General features: G+C 45.4%; 1 long non-coding RNA gene across 2 annotated transcripts in view; it reads right to left on the minus strand.

Moving 5' to 3' along the window:
- The window catches only part of LOC145511568 (uncharacterized), a 64,389-nt gene that overhangs the window by 19,703 nt on the left and 23,907 nt on the right, over nucleotides 1–20,779 (minus strand). The gene's annotated exons all lie outside the window — the stretch shown is intronic.

The raw sequence follows: 20,779 nt of genomic DNA on the forward strand, positions 1-20,779 counted from the left end.
GGCAGGTGGTGGGGGCTGATTGAAATGGGTAAAAGCAGCCAAAAAGTACAAACTTTCAGTTACAAAATAAGTAAGGCATGGAGATATAACATACAACCTCTGATCATAGTTGATAATATTGTATTGTATGTTTGAAAGTTGCTAAGAGAGAAGATCTTAAAAGTTTCATCACAAGAAAAAAATACCCTATAACTATGTATGGTAACAGATGTTAACTAGACTAAACATTATGTTGTACACCTGAAACATATATAATGCTGTGTGTCAATTATACTTTCATGAAAAAGGAAAATAAATATCATGTAAATGAAAAAAATACATAGATACATTTTCAAATAATATGCTCAATACTTATCTTCAGCTTCCAGACTCCTTTTCTGATGAAGCAGCTCTAAATTTAAAGTATTAGGCCCAGTTATTAGCCTGAAAAAGTAAACTCTATTATCTAAAACATCTGGAAATTCAAGACAACTGTGTATTTATTGTACATTTATTGGATATATCTTGAGTTTGGGGACCTCCTATGTTTATCTCTTTTTTTCTAAGACCTCTGCTTCTCTTTTGCAACCACTGTATTGAGTTCTTTCAGGAACCACTGAATACAACTTCCCCAGAGAACTATTGCAGGTAAAAACATTAAGCTGCACTGAAAAAGTTTTACTCAAAGTTATACCTGAATGGGGGATTCCCTGGTGGCTCAGATGGTAAAGAATCTGCCTGCAATGTGGGAGACCTGGGTCCGATCCCTGGGTCTGGAAGATTCCCTGGAGTAGGAAATGGTAACCCACTCCAGTATTCTTGCCTGGAGAATTCCATGGACAGAGGAGCCTGGCAGGCTACAGTCCATGGGGTTGCAAAAAGTTGGACACGACTGAGTAACTAACACGTTCACATTCATATCTGACTGGCAATAGCCTTGACAAAGAAGCTCCCAAAATGGCAAAAGAGAGAGCAATGGTCATAAAATTGGTAAAACTTCTTAATCAACGACTCCTGGGTGTCCCACATGTGGGAGGGTCATTCCTGGTTCCTCAGTTCTGAGTCAAGAACTGTTGGTTTCTGACCCTTGAGTTGTGGGCCCGGGGAAACCCTGATGCGACCCTGGCTCTCACCTCTGCCCTTGAACTTGGGGATGACCAAGAGGACCTGGGGGAGCTGACCCAGCAGAGGAACTGGTGAAGACCCCACGGTCAGAACCCTCTCCAGCTGGAGCCCCAGCCCTCAGATTTGTAACAACTAATGAAAGGCTGCAGCTTTCTGCACTGAGTTTGGGGAAATTTTGTCGTATAGTATTGGGTTGGCCAAAAAGTTCATTTGGATTTTTCTGTAAGGAAAAACCCAAACAAACATTTTGGCCAACCCAATATTTCGAAGCCACAGCTAACAAATATACCCTGTTAGGTTTCCCCACTGGGGTCAGCATTGACTTCTGCACTGCAACTTTGCTTGAGGACAGAAGAGCCCTTGGAGCCAGAAGGCATGGGGAAGAAGGAAATGTAGCTTTCCCTTTATTCTCAGCCCTTCCTGTGGGCCCCCTCCCCAAGTCTCACATGCCCAGGCCTGCCAATGGAGGAAGTGCTTCTGCAGAGGGGAGCAATCCCTTGACTCCTTCATTCAATGTCCTGTTGTTCTTTACAACAGAAAGGCCTGCGATATTGGGGAAGGGAGCTGGACCCCCCAAGAGCTAACTGGTCACTGACATCTCCTGTTGATGGTTGTCAGAGCCTTGGCCAGCACCATTCTATTGCCAGGCTTGCGTTGCATGCGTTACTCATAGAGGGTAACAGAAAGCTAGTTCAAAAAGAGACCCTGACACACGGAGGTGGTGGAAGGCAAGATGACCAAACCCTGGAGAAGCGGCAGCCCGTTACTGAATCCTGGCTTCCACTTGGTCTGAGAAAACAGAGCACCAGTAGGTATTCAAATGATGAAGCACACGAGGCAGGTATGTTTCAACACACGACTCAGCCTCGTGATATCCTTCTCACCCCCCTGGTCATGGTCTTGCCTCTCAGGACGGAAGCGAGTCTTACCCACAGCACAATTTTGTCATCCTCAACGCTGCACACACTTCCTAGGTCCAGACTCCTTCTGGGCCACCTCTTTCCGGCTGGCTGCCCACCTGCTGCCCTCACCCTAGTCTTAACACACAATGCCTCTGAACATCTGTGAAGATCAGGTATCCTTGTCTGAAATTAACCCACTGCACTGCCCCCTGATTTTATCTTGTTTTGTTTCCTTGAATCCTTCCACGCAAGTCCAGAAGAACTTCAGTCTTCTTCTCGGTCATAAAATCTTAATTTCGTATCTTTCCCCTCATTTTCTTGTTTCATTTAGAACAGACGCCAATTCATGTTTTCCTGCTTCAGCTCTTCCTGTAACCCCACCTGTCCTACATCAAGAAAAGCCATTCAGCACCTTGTGCCCGTTCTGCATTGAATTATTGATGCCACTCCCACTGCTAGATTTCAAGTTCCTCAAGAGCCATGAGGAACGCTTCCCAGATGGTGCTAATTGTAAAGAAACTGCCTGTCAGTGCAGGAGATGCAAGAGACACGAGTTCTATCCCTGGGTCGGGCAGATCCCCTGGAGAAGGAAATGGCAATGCACTCCAGTGTTCTTGCCTGGAGAATTCCATGGACAGAGGAGTCTGGTGAGCTACAGTCCACAGGGTCACAAAGAGTCGGATACGAATGAAGCAACTTAGCAGGAAGCAGGCAATAGCCATGAACTTTGCGATTTGTTTGGTCTATTTCGTCAGCTGTGCATTTCCGTGTTCATTTACTACTCCAAACGCAGACTAACGAGGGAGTAACAACGTGAAACCCAAAGGCAGAAAATGATGATTTTTCTTAAAAGGCACAGAGAGAAATGGGGACATTTCTAGAATAACTGGGACACAATTATTCTAGTGCCTTTTGCTCTGAAAAAACCACAGAAGTTGACCTTTTAGCATTTGGCTCCAGTTGAACCTAGCGTGGAGATGGATGGAGGAGGAGGGGGGATGCAGGAGGTGGGTTTCCCCTGGGTGAGGAAGAGTTCATTCCTGGGAAGATGGTTGCAGAAGCCGCTGCTAAGAGCCAAGCAAATACCAATGTTTGTCCCAGTGACCGCCGGGCAGCACGTCCAGAGAGCCAAAGCAAACATGCACTTTCTTTCCCTTCCTGTGACCCTCCTGCCCACAACGCACCCTCCCCCAGTCCTCTGTCCCCCCACCCACCCCTAGAGACTTGCCATTCCATCCAGCTCTGTTCTTCTAGAAGAACTTTTCTGTCCTTTCTATCTACCCTACTAGCTACAGTTTACTGGGTTGCTCAGAACTTGGCAGACTTGGAGCAAACATATACTGGAGCTTACAGAAATGATCTCACTTAATCCTCAGAGATGCTCTGCAATGAAGTAGGCGTTATTAGCATCTTCCTTTTACAGGGAAAGAGACAGAAACCCTAAAAGTTCTTAGCTTGCCCAAAGTTACAAATCCAGCTGAGGTCTGGACCCAGAAGCCTGGCCCCTAACTTGACATCTTTCTACTGCTCGTCACCCCACCTTCACAGCAGCCAACCTCGGCCAAGTCTCCAGGCCAGTGCAGCTCAGGGATGTGGGGACTTTAGGGAGAGAAGGAGCCACCTTACCAGGCAGGGGCTTCCCCAGCACGATGGAGAAACTGCAGCCCAGCACACAATTTGTGTTCAGTGATTATTGGACCAACAAGGGAGTATCTTGTTGGCAGCCACCTTCTCTATCTCTGGGTAGAATCTTCCCCCAGGGTTGCTTTGTCAGGATATTCTGAGAGCCTGGGAGGAGAGCAGACCTTGGCCCAGCATTTCCAGTGGCTATATCTGTGAGAAGATGAGTATGAAGTGTATGAAGATCCCCTATCAGGACTTCTCTGGAGGTCCAGTGGCTAAGACTCCTCATTCCCAGTGCAGTGAGTGTGGGTTCGATCCCTGGTCAGGGACCTAGATCCCCAGTGCAGCAACTAAAGATCCTACACGTCACAACAAAGACCTGGCATGGCCAAATAAATAAAAATATCTTTTTTAAAAAATAAAGAGCCCTTATATGTGCAAAGACATAGTACCTTCATTTCTCCAAAACCAAACCTGCTATCTCTGGAGCTCCCCATTTCTACTGATGTTGGAAAACTTACTCTTGCTAATTGATGATAATTTAGTCAATTCGAGATTTTTTTCAGCCCATTTTAGGTAAATACTTAGTCAAGTCATACTTCGCTCCCTGTGCCTTCTCATTTCCTTCTTCCTCAAGACAATCTAAGTTTCGGGGAGAAAATCGTTTCTTCTCTAAGACCAAAATTTTATTTCTGAATGAGGTATTTGGAGACCATGGTATATTAGTAGCAAGTCCCAGTTGGAGGCAGATGCATGAGTCTCGTGTGGTTGGCCTGGGGCTGCCCAGGGCAGGGTTTACTGTCATCAAATGGGCAATGCATGGGGCCCCCAGAGACCACGCTATGTCAGAGATTCACTGAGTTTTCCAATGGTTTCTGTGATTACTAAGGAGATCTTAGATGCAAACATAGTTTCCAACACAGGGGAGAAGTGTCAGAGGGCCCTCTGTCACAGGTCCTAGCATGAGTTGTAGGAGTTGGCCAGTCAGACTGAGCCTCGTGGGAACTGAAATCACCCTGATCTTCTGCCCTGCTTTACACCCTATGTCAGTTAAGGGAAAACATAAGTACCAGCATTTTTGTGGCTTAAGACAACCAAAATGTATTTCTCACCCAGATAGGAATCCAACACAAAGGCTCCTTGTAGGCTGGACTGGTTCATCTCATGATGCTACTGTCTCCTGACAGACAGGGGAATGACAGCGGTAAAGTCTTCATTGATTCTTAAAAACCTCAGTCCAGAAGTGACAAGTTTCACTTCCACTCACGTTCCAGTGGCTGCTCTCCCGGCCCCGCCTCCCTCTCCTCCACCCTCTCCCCACCACTGACCCGGTTTCCTGGGGTGGCTGCAGGTGCCTTGCAGGGAGGCAGACACTCACAGGGAGACCATACTCTCACCAGAGCCAGGGGGAGCCTCAAAGTCAGAAAGCCTGGGTTGAGGAGTCAACCATTGATGACAGATAAACCCGGGTTAAATCCCAACTCCCCTCTCACATACTAGTTAACCTGGAGCCAGTTACTTAGCTTGGGACTCTGGATACACATCCAGCATTCAGCACTCCCTCTAGGTCGTGTCAAGTGCTTAAGTGTGAGCCATCACATGGGCTCTGGTCTCCTAGTCAAACTGCAGAGGTCAAAGTGAAGTCCCCAGAGCCGGTGACATTTGCTTGTGGCCATTGGAGCCCTCTGCGTGGCATGCATTAGAATCAGGAGCAGGGGCTTCCCTGGTGGTCCAGTGGTTAAGAATCTGCCTCCCGATGCAGGGGACACGGGTTCGATCCCTGGTCCAGGAAGATCCCACATGCCGTGGAGCAGCTAAACCCATGTGCCACACCTACTGAAGCCCGCACACTTAGAGCCTGTGCTCCTCAACAAGAGAAGCCATAGCAATGAGAAGCCCACCCACTGCAACTAGAGAGAAGCCCCTTCTTGCCACAACTAGGGAAAGCCCACACACAGCAATGAAGACCCATTGCAGACAAAAATAAATAAATAAAGTAATTAATTAGTTAAAAAAAATAAGAGTTGGAGAGAGAGGTGGGCACCTTGTCCCTTCTTCAGCCTCCTCGGGGTCCACCGAGGAGCAGCTGCAGGAAGAGTTGAAGCAGAAACAGACACAGGGAAGGAAGGACACAGCAGGGAAGGATGTAGGGGACAACTGGTCAGGGAGAGGGCACGTGGAGGGAGTGAGAGCCACAGGCAGCAGGTGGAGGCTGGCGGGGACCCTGATCAAGGAGCCGAGGAAGCAGGGAGGACCTGAGAGTGTTACCACAGGCCTAGACATCCCCCAGCCCAACCCATGTCCACTTCTCAGAGGACGGACTACAGGTCTTGGAAACTGCCCTTGTCCACACAGGGTTCTGGGTCATGATTCTCCCAAGTGCTCATCTCAGAAACATGCTGTTATTCCCCAGATGTTGCGGGTTAAACTGTGACCCATTCCCCAAAATGGATATGTTGACATCCTAACCCCTGGCACAGTTGAAGGTGACCTTCACAGAAAATCACATCCTTCCACATATAAGTTGAGGTCACACTGGAGTCAGGTGGGCACTTAATCCAACGTAACTGATGTTCTTATAGGAAGAGACATAGGGACAGGCACCCGCAGAGCGGGAAATGCCGAGGGAAAATGCAGGAGGATGTTCATGTGACCACAGCCACAGAGATTGCAGTGCTACCCTGCAACCTCAGGTTGCAAAGCATTGATGGACACGGCCAGCCATGGGGGGTGGAGCGATGAGGAGATTCTCCCTCCAGCCCCTGAGCAGGAACAAGCCTGAAGACAGCCTCCAGAGCTATTGTTTTAAACCACCTAGTTTGTGGAGGTTTGTTACAGCAGCCCTTGTTACTAGTACAACCCTACTGCATTTGACAAATATTATTGAGCATGGATTGGGCTTCCCTGGTGGCTCTGCAGTAAAGAATCCACCTGCAATGCAGGAGATGTGGGTTCGATCCCTGGGCTGGGAAGATCCCCTGGAGAAGGAAATGGAAACCCACTCCAGTATTCTTGCCTAGAGAATCCCATGGACAGAGGAGCCTGGCAGGCCACATGTCAGACACGACTCAGCAACTAAGCAACAGCTATTGAGCTATTACCCTCTGAGTATTGAACAAAACAGATTTGGGTCTTGCCACCATAAAACTACAGTCTGCTGGGAGAAACTGACATTAATTTAAAAGTTAATTATTAAAGTCCAGGGGTCTTAGTCACTTTTTTATCCCTGCCCTAGATGCTAGCACAGTGCATGCATGCTTCAGTTGTGTCCGACACAACTTCAGTTGTGTCTGATTCTTTGCAACCCCATGGACTGTAGCCTGCTAGGCTCCTCTGTCCATGAAATTCTCCAGGCAAGAATACTGGAGTGGGTTTCCATTCCCTTCTCCAGGGGATCTTCTCAACGCAGAGATCAAACCTGGGTCTGTTATGTCTTCTGCATTGGCAGGAGGGTTCTTTAGCACTAGTGCCACCATTGCAACTGCTCCGAATTCCTTTCCTTCTCCCCTGCCTCTCTGGGGAGGTTTTTCTCCCTTCCTGGTCTTTTCTCATGCAAAGAAGTTTAAACTTTCTTGGCTTCTCAGAAAGGGTCCTACTTAGATGCTGCGAGAAAGGTGAACCTATTAATATTTAATATTTAGATTTCATTTTTGTTCTCATGAACTCGTGCATTATCAAGTGAATATATAAAGAACCAGCTGCAAGCAGCCTCAGGTCTTTGCTTTTTGCAAAGCAGGAATGATTCTGAATTATTTGCAGACCTCGAAAATCCAGATCTCTAATCAAGAGCCCTTCTTCTAGGGCGGGAAATTAACGCCTTCCGTGAAGTATCTCTGATTTCTCAGCTACTCTCTGATCTCATAGTTTCTCACACGGGGCCTCTGGTATAATAGACACTCTCATTTTCCCCGTTTGACACCAGTTCACTGTTGGTCAAGGTGCCCTGCCAGAGGCCACAAAGAAGAACCTGCGCCGGGGATTTACAGATGTGTGCCTTTGGGGAAGTCCCTCCAGGTCTCTGACCCTCATCGTGAGCCCGAGCAGAGGGAGAGGTTGCCGCTAGACACCGCTGAAGGCCAGGGTAAGCTCCAGGGTGCAATCAGCTTGGGTAGCAGACAGGGAGGATCACAAAGACCAAAGAACAGAACCCTCAGTTCCAGAAACTTCACCAGTTCTTTGTTAACTAGGACCCAGTGATTGGCTTCAGTTCATCAGCATTTCTTTGATGCTGATCTCCTAAGTGATACTTAGGAGATTCCTTAGCAACCAGCATCCTTAGAAGAGCTAAGGAACCAAGACATCACTCTCAGAATATTTGGCCCAGCCGAAGCAAAGTGGCCAGCAGAGAAGTCTGGAACCTAGAAAACTCACATTGGAAGGCTGGGGAGGCAGAAACCAACACAATATTGTAAAGCAATTATCCTCCAATTAAAAAGAAAGAAATTTTTTAAAAAGGCCAGGGAACTTCCAGAATTGATCTTGACACCAGCTGACACCTCAGAGTAGCTAGGAATTTGCTACTTTCACTACTTTAATGCCTGGAATCCTAAATGTCTTGTTGTTATTAACTTACTGACTGTTGTTCATGGTTATCCCACTGGGAATAAATTCATTTGGTATGAATCTTGATGTCATATGTATATGACTTTCATAAGAATTACCGTATGATTCAGCATTAATTAATCTCTCTTTAATGTGAAGTGCTGGGCTTCCCTGGTGGTTCAGTGGTAAAGAAGCAGCCTACCAATGCAGGGGACGTGAGTTCAATCCCTGGTCCAGGAAGATCCCACTTGCCATGGAGCAACGAAGCCCATGCGCCACAGCTATTGAGCCCGTGCTCTAGATCCCAGGAGCTGCAACTCCTGCAACAAAGCTGAGTGCCCTAGAGCCAGTCAGTGCTCCGCACCAAGAGAAGTCACCACGTTGAGAAGCCCTTGAACCACAACTAGAGAGAAGCTCATGCAGCAACGAAGACCCAGCACAGCCAAAGATAAATAAATAAAATTACAAAATAAAATGAAGTGAAATGTTAACAACCAAGTCATACTTCTTGGGTCCTTAAGCCACTGGCAGGGCCTTTGTTGTAACTATTATTATCTGTGAATTGTGCATGGTATTTTCAAATGTATGCATTCAGAGATTTCTCCCCGCACCCCACTCCCCTATCTATACATCACTGCTGCCTTGCCAAACAGATTTGTCCAATCAATATCTCTGTGTCGTTATCTTTAAAGATGTCACCTTGTGTTTGCAGCTGTTAGTCCATCAATACGTGTAAAGATTTCTGAGCAGCTTTGATAGATGTGAAACGAATCATATTTTTACACCACATTCATTCAAGGACCATCCAGCTAAGAACGACATCAGGATCTTTTCTATTATGCCATGAAAATATTCTCTTGATTGCCTACCATACCTTATCATAGAGGGGTCGATTCACCTCTAAACAAGATCATATTTTAGAAAGTGAGCATTAGAATCAGATTACTTCAAGGGGAGTGTTACTGTAACTCAGATGACTTCATATGAACATATTCAGTATATCACCTCAAACATGCTGATGCCAAGTGAAAAACCATGCGGATGTTAGTCATATTCTAACCAGACACTGAATGTTCTAAATACACAGCCCATCCATTCGCTCTGCTGCAAATGCGAACGAGCAGAAACAGACACCAATGGTAGAGAAAATATCCAGCAAAGAATCGCAAAATGGTAAATCATCATGGTGCTGACACTTCATGAACTTGACCTTAAAGATCTCAACAGCAAAAGAGAGTTGTTTTTAAGGGGTCAAACTATAAATTTAATTTATGTGGGGTCTTTTGATACGGACCCAAAGCAGAGGTGACATACATATATAATTTTGAGTTAGACAACTCATTTGACTCATTTTATTAATTCCACTCCAACTTTTGACATTTGATTAGCCCTCTTAATGTTTAATTCCAAACCCCTAGAGCAAATGCCTAGTGTCTACTGAATTCTTTTTTATTCCATAGTTGTGTGTGTGTGTGTGAAAAGCACAGCGTGATGCAGGCGAGTCGGTAGTTTACCGTAAATTACAAGGTCCATGTAACTCACATCCTTTTTGGCTTCTATCAGAAGCTGCTGTGAGTCTCCTTGAGACAGTGTTTGTCTCACTCTTGGTCATGACAGCGTGATGGATATGATCCATCATGTTCATTTCCTTCCTGTGTTCCTTGCCCTATTGGAACAGGCATGAGATGATGGTAATCTGATGAAAACTCAACATGATTTGTTTATTACTGGAGGTTTATTTAAGGCCGTCACCATGACCTATATCCATTAGTAACCTCACAGGTTCTTAAAGGGACACTAATAATAATACCTGACTTTTTCAAAACTCAGTATGCTGAGTACAAGCCCACATAAAAGGTGTCTCTTTGCTCCACTTCTCCCCTGCCTTCCCATCCCTTTTAAGAATCACTTTGAGTTGTATACACTTTTACATACACATACACACAAAAGAAAACTTCAGGACATTAATAATCCAACATTCCATAGTGAGGTGCACTAAAGAAAATAAAAATGCTCAACACTCTTGAGTGAAATGGAATTCTCATGACCTGACGTGGTTTTGAAACGTTTATCTACTAACAAGAAAACGAAAACCAAGTCCGGCCGAAAGTTGTAGACATTTCCTCATGTCCACTAACTCTGATCCAACTTGTGTACTGGAGTGGTGGCCATGCTCACTGTGTTCTGCTGATACCAAGCCAGTTTAGCTTCTGCAAGATCACTGCAAACCCCAGACAGGAGAAACTCCATGCCCATGGCGTCCAGCAAGGAATTAAGTGTCTGACCAAGTACTCTCTGGGAAAAACAGCTGTATCAGTGGGAAAACGAGATGAACCAGGCAAGTCTTTAAAGAGCATTTGTTGATGAGGCCTCACCTTGTAGAGTACTAGCAAAATCTCTCACCTGAGCCTTCTATCTGGATGTATACACAGGTGTACCAGGACAGTCAGCCCTCCATATCTGCCTGTTCCCCATCTGTAGATTCAACGGACCACAGGTTCGAAGTATTCAAAAGAAAATTCCAGAAAGTTCCAAAACCAAACTTGAATTTGCAGTGGGGTCAACTACTTACACAGCATTTACATTGCATTAAGTATTGCTGATTTAACATGTACAGGAGGGTTGTGGTTGTTTTGTTGTTTCAGTCACTAAGTCGTGTCCGACTCCTTTGCAACCCCAGGGACTGTAGCCCACAAGGTTCCTTCTGTCCGTATGCGTAGGTTATATTTGAATACCATGTTATTTTATAATAAGGGGCTTGAGCATCCTTGGATTCTGGCATCCATGAGGGGTCCTGGAATCAATCCCCCTCAGACACTGAGGGACCACGGTACCTAAGGATGTAGTTTGCAGGTCCACAGAGCTTATGTGTGCACACTACGTCTCTTCAGTCATGTTCAACTCTTTTTGATCTATGGACTGCAGCACACCAGGTTCCTCTGTCCATGAGATTCTCCAGGAAAGAATACTGGAGTGGGTTGCCATGCCCTCCTCCAGGGAATCTTCCTGACCTAGGGATCAAACCACATCTCTTATGTCTCCTGCATTGGCAGGTGGGTTCTTTACCACTAGCGCCACCTGGAAAGCCCCAGTAGAGCTTAACTCTGTTCAAAATTAGTTTAAGAATCTGCAGAAAAGATGCATAAAGCACTGTGTTTTGAAGTGTTTGATTTGTCAGCAAGAAAGTTTTTTTGGTGTTCAGATATGTGAAGTGGAAATAGAAGACAATTTCCTAGGTGACTCACTGGTAAAGAATCCACCTGCAATGCAGGAGACCTAGGTTCAGTCCCTGGGTTAGGAAGATCCCCTGGAGAAGGAAATGGCAACCACTCCAGTATTCTTGCCTGGAGAATTCCACGGACAGAGGAGCCTGGCGGGCTACAGTCCATGGGGTCACAAAGAATTGGACATGACTGAAGCGACTTAGCACGCACACATGCAGCACTACTTTTATACACTTTGCTTCTGGTTTTCTCTATAAAAGAATAAGCCAAACGGATGAAAGACTGAGTTTGAAGGAACTAGTTCACTCCTGTATTTCTTTGTCACCTCCTTTAAATTCAGTAGAGGAAAAAACCTATGAAACAAATGATTATATTAGATAGGAACTAGAAAGTCATAGGCTTCCCAGGTGGCTCAGTGGTAAAGAAACCACCTGCCAGTGCAGGAGATGCGAGTTCAATCTCTGGTCAGGAAGAGCCCTTGGAGGAGGAAATGGCAACCTTCTCCAGTATTATTGCCTGGCAAATCCCATGGACAGAGGAGTTTGGTGTGCTGCAGTCCATGGGACTGCAGAGTCGGACATGACTTAGAAACCAACCAACAGCAACAAAGAAAGCCATAGTGCTAAGGGGGAGAGACCAACATACAAGAAGGTGACTCCCGGCCACAGCACCCAGACAGTGTGCTGGTTGGTTGGTAAAGCCCTGGGAACTTGCCTGAAAACAGGACCGTTGCTGCAGTGACCCAACTTCAACAAAATCGATCCTAATGGCAAGATTATCAACACCACATGAAATGCACAGTCAGGATATTTATTGATAGAAGAGTTTTCCTTCAGTCACCAGATGAAGCAAAGATGATTCCACCTTGAAGGTTAATGACCCGACCAACGAGTCTGAATTTTTTCTCTGAGTAGCAAGAAGGAAGGCTCTCTGGCCCTGGGTTCTTTAAAAGTGAGATTTTCTGCATTAAACGCAAGCTCAATAACAAGCCCTTGTAGCCCCATTCTGTCTGCCTTTCTTGAACCAAATGAAAGCTGTTATTTAGTTTTGACTCTTGCTTGCAAGATGAAGCGGTCTCACGGTCTCCAGAGATTTGTAACCTCACACGTGCAGAAGGACTATAAATTATGTGCTTTTGTTCCCAACCTGGCAACTTCTTCCTTACACTTTTTTCCTGTACAAACATCTGAAGAAAGTACTCAGAAACTGTGGGCAACAGTGTTGTAGGGAGAGAGGCCTCCTTTTAAGGGGAGGGAGGGAGAAACACTTTAGAGGATGAAAAAACCGTGGGGCTTGGTGAAGTGAGCTAAACTTTTAAGAGGTGGTTCTGGCGTCTCATTTGAATTTACTGTTGTTGCTGTTTAATCGCTAAGTTTTACCCGACTCTTTGCACCCCATGGAATATAGCCTGGCAGGCTCTTCTGTCCATGGACACTCCAGGCAAAAATGCTGGAGTGGGTTGTCGTTTCCTTCTCTAGGGGATCTTCCTGACGCAGGGATCAAACCCTTGTCTCCTGCATTGGCAGGCAGATTCTTTGCCACTGAGCCACCATTCAAATTTATTAATAATAAGGAAAATCTTCGCAAGAAAACACAAAAATAGACCATCTCAAACTCAGCGAAAAACCCCAAACACCATCTGTTGCTGCAATGAACCATTTGACTGGGAGAGGAGGTAGCTAGCAAATAGAAGTTCGCACATAAATATCCACTCTGTGTCCTCTGCCTGGGACCCTTGCTGGGATGCTCAGATTACTATGTTCTTTAAAAAAAAGTGTGAAAGCATGTATGTGACACATTTATGTAGCTTTGGAGAAGCAACTTAGATTAAGCAAAGGTGTCAAAGAAGTTTGAAGTAAGGAAATTTTTTTTCTTTTCTATTCTTTTAATTTTTAAATTTTATGTTGGAGTATAGCCCATTAACAATGTTGTGATAGTTTCAGGTGAATAGGGAAGGGACTCAGCCATACATACACATGTATCCATTCTCCCCCAAACTCCCCTCCCATCCAGGCTGCCACATAACATTGAGTAGAGTTCCTTGTGCTGTACAGTAAGGTCCTTGTTGGTTATCCATTTTAAATATAGCAGTGGGTCCATGACCCCCTCAAACTCCCTAACTATCCCTTCCTCCCATATTCCCCCACCCTCCCAGCCCTGGCAACCATTAGTTCGTTTTCTAAGTCTGTGAGTCTATTTCTGTCACGTAAATTCATTTGTAACACTTTTTAGATTCCACATATATATATAAGGAGTGTCATATGATATTTCTCCTTCTCTGTCTGACGTATGAAGTGAGGAATATTTTGATGCTGCTTTGAAGGGATTTCCCTTCTAAAACACACAATCGTCGCTTGATGGTTTTTGACTTGCTGAATAAGATCACTGCATTGAACGCAGTTTAAGCCCGCCTCTAAACCAAGGGCTAGTTTGCAGTTGTCCTGACCACGCCAGAATTCAACTCTGTTTCAGAGATGTTAAAAGGGGAAAAATAAAATTATCCGGAAATAAAATACTTTTTAAAACGTAACCCATGGTATGATTCGGCATTGTCTTTATCTGGGAAATCATGTTCTTGGCATCAGCAGAGTGTTTGTGCTTCAGTGTCCTCTCGAAGCAGTACTATGCAAAGCCAGAGACTGGTGTTTGGTAATGAAGGAATAGCTTTCCAGATCTGCCTGGTAAACAGCAGTTTGATTAGATCATCTGGCCTTTAATAAAGAAGAATGGGAGTAGCGAAACAGGGACCAGACCAAAACAGAAAACCCTCCTCCAACCTCCACAGCAAATCTCCCTGGGTTGTCCCCGCGACTTCAAGTTGACCCACGACAGCAAAGCCCCAGGGAGCAGTTAGCATAGGAGCTGAGAGCTCGTCCTGCCTGTGATGTTTACAGCGACAAGCGCGATGCGGCCACGCGGCTTTCAGCGCCGGAACCCGCGGCCGTGCCCGAATCGGCCGGTAGATGGCGCACCAGGCCTCCGCCTCAGCCGGCTGAGCCGCTTGGGCTGGTGAGGCGGGCAAGGATTTTGATTCCTCAAAAACATAAATTCTACTTGATGAACAATAATAATAAAGGAAATTGACTACTGGGCACCATGGAGATGAATTTTTAAAGCCCCGAACTCCAGTTATTTGAGATTATTTAATTTAATTTACTAAATTTGAATAACTGTGGTGTAATGACGCATGGCAGGGCATTTAGGCTTTATGGCTTCTAAATGCTCCTCTTTAGGGCTATTGCTCGATTGCTTGGTCGCCAGAGAACTCTGTCCCGATCTCCAAACCCTGTAAACAAATTGAGAGAATAATTGCACGTTGGGTGAAAGGCAGAGGGGGTGTGAAGGGCGGGGGAGAGGAGGCCCAGTTACAAAATTTCCCGTTTGGGGGCAATGCACCACCTCAAAAGTACTGGAAGGTCAGTGCTAAGGACCTTCTTAATATAAGCATAGCAGTGGAGCCTAAGCTAAGTGCTTTCCAGCTGCTTCTTGAAGTAGAATCCTTATCTCTTAAAAAAACAATTAAGATCTCTAAAAATCTTTAATAATCTCTAATCATCTTTATTAAAGATCTTATTTGTTTTATTAAGAGACAAGGATTCTACTTCAAGAAGTACCTGGAAAGCACTTACCTTAGCCTCTGTTCCTTTCACATCTAAATTTTTTAATTTGGTGAATGTGTGTGTGCTAAGTCATGTCTAACTCTGTGACCCTATGGACTGTAGCCCACCAGGCTCCTCTGTCCATGAGGTTCTCCAGGCAAGAATATTGGAGTGGGTTGCCATGCCCTCCTCCAGGAGGATCTTCCCAACCCAGGGATCGAACCCAAGTCCCTTAGGTCTCCTGCATCGGCAGGCAGGTTCTTTACCACTAGCGCCTCCTGGGAAGCCCAAGTTGGTGAACATATGTCTCTAATACAAATGAGGACACCGCAAAACTTAGAAATTCTGTTCATCTTCTGATCCACAAACATTTTCTACAAGCAGATGCAAAAAGTCCTTTTATAAAAACGCAGCCCCCATCTTCCCCTCCGTGTAGCTCCAGTGCACACGTTCTATATTTGCACAGACGTGAGTGTGTGTCTGTGTGCACAGGCACATGTATTAGTTCAGAGATCTTTGGGTGTGTACACGTCTGTGCAGGGATGCACACGCTGTCTGTGTACCCCTCTCCTCTATTGTTTTCAGCATAACTGATTTTGGCACCAGCTCTTTAGCACTGTGGAAGGGCCTTCATTAGCACTGGGACAGTGTCCAAGAAGAATCCAGAAAAATCAACACATGGCTGCTCTTGTTCTCACGATAAATGACAGCTTTGGTGGAAAACAACAACAGTCAAGAAGCAAAACAAAAACCAAAAAGCAACAAGAGTAGCGATAACATGAATAGAAGTCAGACATCATGAACTCAGATTTTTAAAAAAATTAAATGTATTTATTTATTCCATTTTTACAACTCTCTTCCTTTGCCACTCACCCTCTGGGTACTTTCACACCATTAGAAAATACAAATAATGAAAGTATATTAAGGATCCTAAGAAAAAAAAAACTGAACTGAAGGAAAAAATAACCAACAATCATGTGGTCTTATGTCTCTTTATAGACACAAACATGCTTATTATATTCTTTAAAATGTGTGAAAATATATAAGGGGCACATTTATGTAACCTTACTGTTATGGTAAGGCATAAGCTGCTTTATCAGTAAACCGATAAAGTAAACTATATCCGTCCCCAAATCGAATGCTGTCCTTTGAACCTTTCGTACCAATAATCCACAGTTCTTTGGAACCAGGATTCTGAAAAGATGAGCCTTTCTTGGAAACTAGAATCTCCCTAATTACCCAAAAGTCTTGCCTCAAAACCATTAACAGGAACTTTTGGGTCATTCAGCTGCCACAAGATTATGTAAAGAAGGCAGTAATTTCTAAACTAGTCAAAAATCCAATAACAGTGTGTGTGTGTACGTGGATATGTCCTTCCATCATACCTAAATAGGTAGATGATAAATCACACGTTGAAGGAAAGCAGTAAACAAACAAACCATGGAAGACTTGGCTTCAAAGGGTTAATTCCTTTGCTCTTCAGCTGTCAAAACAATGGTGGAAAATTGAAGTGTGCGCGGCCCTTTAAGGCCAGAGGCTGTGCCCAGGAGACCAGCCAGCAAGAGAGAAAACCCCACTGGGTCTTGAGCAAAGAAAAGCTATGAAGCTATTGTGCTATTCATCTCTCTATTAATCCTTTGCCTTCTCTTTCCTCAGTTTCTCAGATTTTGTGAGTTGTTTGTAATTGGAGAGTCTTGACATTTTTCAAGGAGATGGGAAAGAGGAACAAGACAGCCGTGACACCAATGTGAAAAAAGAAGAGGGAGAAAGTACCTGGGATTTGTAGGCATGCACTTTCTCCCTTCCTTTAAAATGTTTCACTGCTTTCCCGTTTCTTTTTCCTTTTTCCTTGAAAATTTTTGAGACTTTCCTTGCTTCAGAAGAGGACAAGGATGAGTGTGGGGTAGGCTCGGACCCTGCAGGATACTGGTGGTGAGAGTCCAGAGGAGAAGGAAGGTGGACGTGAGTAGGTGGCAAGAGAAGCCTCTTAAAGAACCCACTCTTAAGCTTTAAGACATGCTGGGAGAACAGTTCTGGAGTAACTCAGAATCAGGAACAGCCTGAGAGGTCAGATCATGGCAGAGAGGAAACTCCAAGTTAATCCATTCATTTCACACGGGTTTATTAAGTGCCCCTGATGTGACAGCCAGGTTTCCCGCATGGTTCAGTGGTAAAGAACCTGCCTGCAATGCAGGAGACACAGGAGACATGAGTTCAATCCCTGGGTCAGGAGGATTCCCCTGGAGAAGGCCATGGTAACCCCCTCTGGTATTCTTGCCTAGAAAATCCCATGGACAGAGGAGCCTGGTGGGCTACAGTCCATGGGATCACAGAGAGTCAGACATGACTGATGGATTGAGAATACAGGCATGATGTGACAGGCACCCATTAAGCCCTAGGCAAGCAAAAGTTAACAAGCTACTTCTTCTCAGTGACTTTCTTAAGGAGAACATGGCCACCATCTTGTCTGACCTCAGACTCAGTCAAAGTACAAAATCCTCTAACGCAGGAGACAGAGGTGAAAACCCTTATGAGTCTATGGTTCAATAAGAAATTAAGTCCATCTCTCCTGATCACCGAATGTTGAAAGGACACCCTCTCAGGCCGAATGTTGAAAGGACACCCTCTCAGGAGTTCAGTGGTGAACGGGATTCCCTGGTGGCTCAGTGAGTAAAGAATTCACCCACAGTTAAGGAGACATAGGTTCGATTCTTGGGTCAGGAAGATCCCCTGGAGGAGGGCATGGCAACCCACTCCAGTATTCTTGCCTGGAGAATCCCTTGGACAGAGGAGCCTGGCATGCTGCAGTCCATGGGGTCACAAAAGATTCAGACACAACTAAAGCAACTGATCATGTGCGCACATCTGTTGACAACAGTCTATCCTTAGAAATGGCTCCATTTCAACCCATTACTGATCATTATTATGAATAAGCTCATGCTGGACAGATTGTCTCACTCTCCAAGAAGGACCAGAAAGCCGACTGAAAAGTCTCCAAGAGGAGGAGAGCTTCTAAACAGATCAGAGGCTACCTCTCAACAGCCTATTCAATAACCCCACAGAGGAGGACAGAAGCGGCCCAGCTTTTGGCAGGAAGACCAATGTCAACACTCTCTATATTTATTTATTGGCAGTTTGGAAGGCAGCCACCATTTATGGTCCTTCATTCCCAAATAGAGGGAGCGATGGTTCCTGCCAACAATGTTTCCATGCCACCTGACAGGTCTCTCTCTCCACAAGCCAGGAGGGGAAAAGGATCCAGGACACTCACCGTGGGCCGCCATGTTTGTGACATATTTAACGCTGCCTACACTCCCAAAGATGCCAACCGGAGAAGAGAATGGGCTGCAAGTTCCCCAAAATGGCTCAGCGCTCACAGAAGGAAGGCCTGGAAGGACAGAACCTGACCATATCCACACCCAGTCACACAACCCCAGTGCAGTCAAGACCATATTGGCATTCTGTTTGGGAGGTACAACTGGAGTGATATGTGAGGACGGTGGAGAGGCTCCTACTGCGTTTCATGTCCATATGGTTGAAGATATGTCTGGGAAAACTGTCCTGAGACATGGCCAAGGACACTGGAATTTACTTTAATGGAGCAAAGAGGGAAAGCTGGAAAGGGCATGGGACCTGTAACGGTCTTCAGAATGATCCTGGGTAAGTGAGCTTGTCTTTGAGAGTAAACAGTGGTTCTCAAGCTATAGAACAACTGGAACAAGAGAAACTGGAACATTTTAGAGCTGGATAGGTCCCTAGCAGGGCTTCCCAGGTGGCTCAGTGGTAAAGAATCCACCTGCCAATGCAGGAGATGTGGGTTCAATCCCTGGGTCTGGACAGATCTCCTGGAGAAGGAACTGGCAACCCACTCTAATATCTGCCTGGAGAATCCCATGGACAGAGGGGCCTGGCGGGCTATCGTCCATGGTGTCGCAAAGAGCTGGACATGACTGAGCGACTGAGCATGCAGGCAGGTCCTTAACGACTATCTGGTCTGACCTCTTCACTTGAAGGATGATGAAGTTTATTTTTTAGGGGAAGATTCTGGACCAGAAGTAGTTCCCCTAGGTCTAAATGGAGTGCTAGATTCTCACCGTGGGCTGATACCATCTCCCGAAGGATCAGTTTAGACATTATTAGAAGCACAGACATGTCACCAAAGGCACTCCAGCCACAGGTTAAAATCTAGACCAAGGTCAGAAAGTTTTTCAGCCAGGACCTCCTGAAGTCCTTATGATGGGATCAGACAGCTCTTCGTGGACTGCCAATTACACTGCTTCAGAAAGCAAAGCGACAGTAGGGAGCAGGTAGAGGGCAAGTTTGACTTGTCCAAGCACAGGACAATGCAGTTTTATGAAGTGCTGAAACCCGCCTCACTATAAAATCCAGAGAGACTTCTAGATATGCAGCTCACTGGCCGCTCCCTAGTTGTCTGCGCTTATAGGCAATTTCATGGGAAGCAGGTTGTGGACACACCGTGTAAGTTACTAAAGCTCGGTGGGCCTCCCCCATGGCTGCAGCATGAAATTTCCTGTTTGCTCCACAACCTCCAAATTCAAAGCAAAATTGCCACCAGCTGTGCTTTCAACTTTCTCCACTGCAAGTGAATTACGAAGCATCTTTGAGGATAACATGAGTGGAGAAAAATTTAGGGCATGCCTTCTCCACCAAGAGCTCATCAAGGTTGACCAAGGTCAAAGCCAAAATCCACCCCAGCCCTTGAAGAGAAGTCATTTGCTCTCAAAGATGGCATCCTGCCTGGCCCAACAGGTGCAGTAATGAGCCTGGACTGGAGGTCAAAGAAGACTGGAGGTCTTATCATTCTGATAAGAAAAGGCACACTCAAGAGTTAAATGTGTCCACAAGAGAGGTGTGACCGGAACAGTTTCAGCAGTTTAAACATTAATCAGTTTTGCAGAAATGAGGTGAGTGATCTATTTTCAGTTCCCAAAGCACCTTGCTCTCATTTTTACCCTGTAAACTTTGTACATACCATTCCTTCTGCCATTTCCCAACCCATCTTCCATCTCCATTTGGCCAACCCTGCTCACCCTACCAAATCCAACAAATATCTTTTCATGTGAAATCTCCTATTACTTCCCCAGCAGAATTAAGGATCCCTCCTCTGTGATTCTAGGTATAAAATATCACATTTTATACATCGGATCAGACAATTAACATTGAGCACATTAAACTACAAGAAACAGTAAGGAGGAGAGAAAACAACCAGAGCTTTGGTGTCAGAGATAAGAGACTGTATATCCCAACTCTTCCATTTACAAAACTGTGTCTTTGAAAGAATTATCTACTCTTCCTGATCTTGCAATTCCACCTATAAAATGGGGGGGGGGGGGGAGGCGATAATGCCTAGAGTATTCTTGTGAAGATGACAAGAGATTGGCAAATAAAGCCCCCAGCCCTGGGTCTGACTCACAGCCAGGGCTCCATAAATTAGTCTCCTCCCTCCAGAGACAGAAGCATGCTTTTCATCATTGTGTCCTCAACACTGAATGCAGTAAGGACTGAATACATGGAATCGTGCAGTGAATGTGATAACTAAGGGCACACAGGGACCAGTTTTTCTGGGCTTTTATAAAATATTCATTATTTATTTGGTTGCTTTGAGTCTTAGTCGTGGCCCACAGGCTCTCCCTTGTGTCAGGCAGAATCTTTCACTGTGGCACATGGATTCTCTAGTTGTGGTACAGGCTCTAGAGCACACAGACTCAGCAGTTACAGGGAACGTTTAGTCCCTTGGAGGCTTGTGGCATCTTAGTTCCCTGAC

Source organism: Giraffa tippelskirchi, chromosome 6 (assembly GCF_054371585.1).
Source record: "Giraffa tippelskirchi isolate mGirTip1 chromosome 6, T2T-mGirTip1v1.2.pri, whole genome shotgun sequence".
Lineage (NCBI taxonomy): Eukaryota > Metazoa > Chordata > Mammalia > Artiodactyla > Giraffidae > Giraffa > Giraffa tippelskirchi.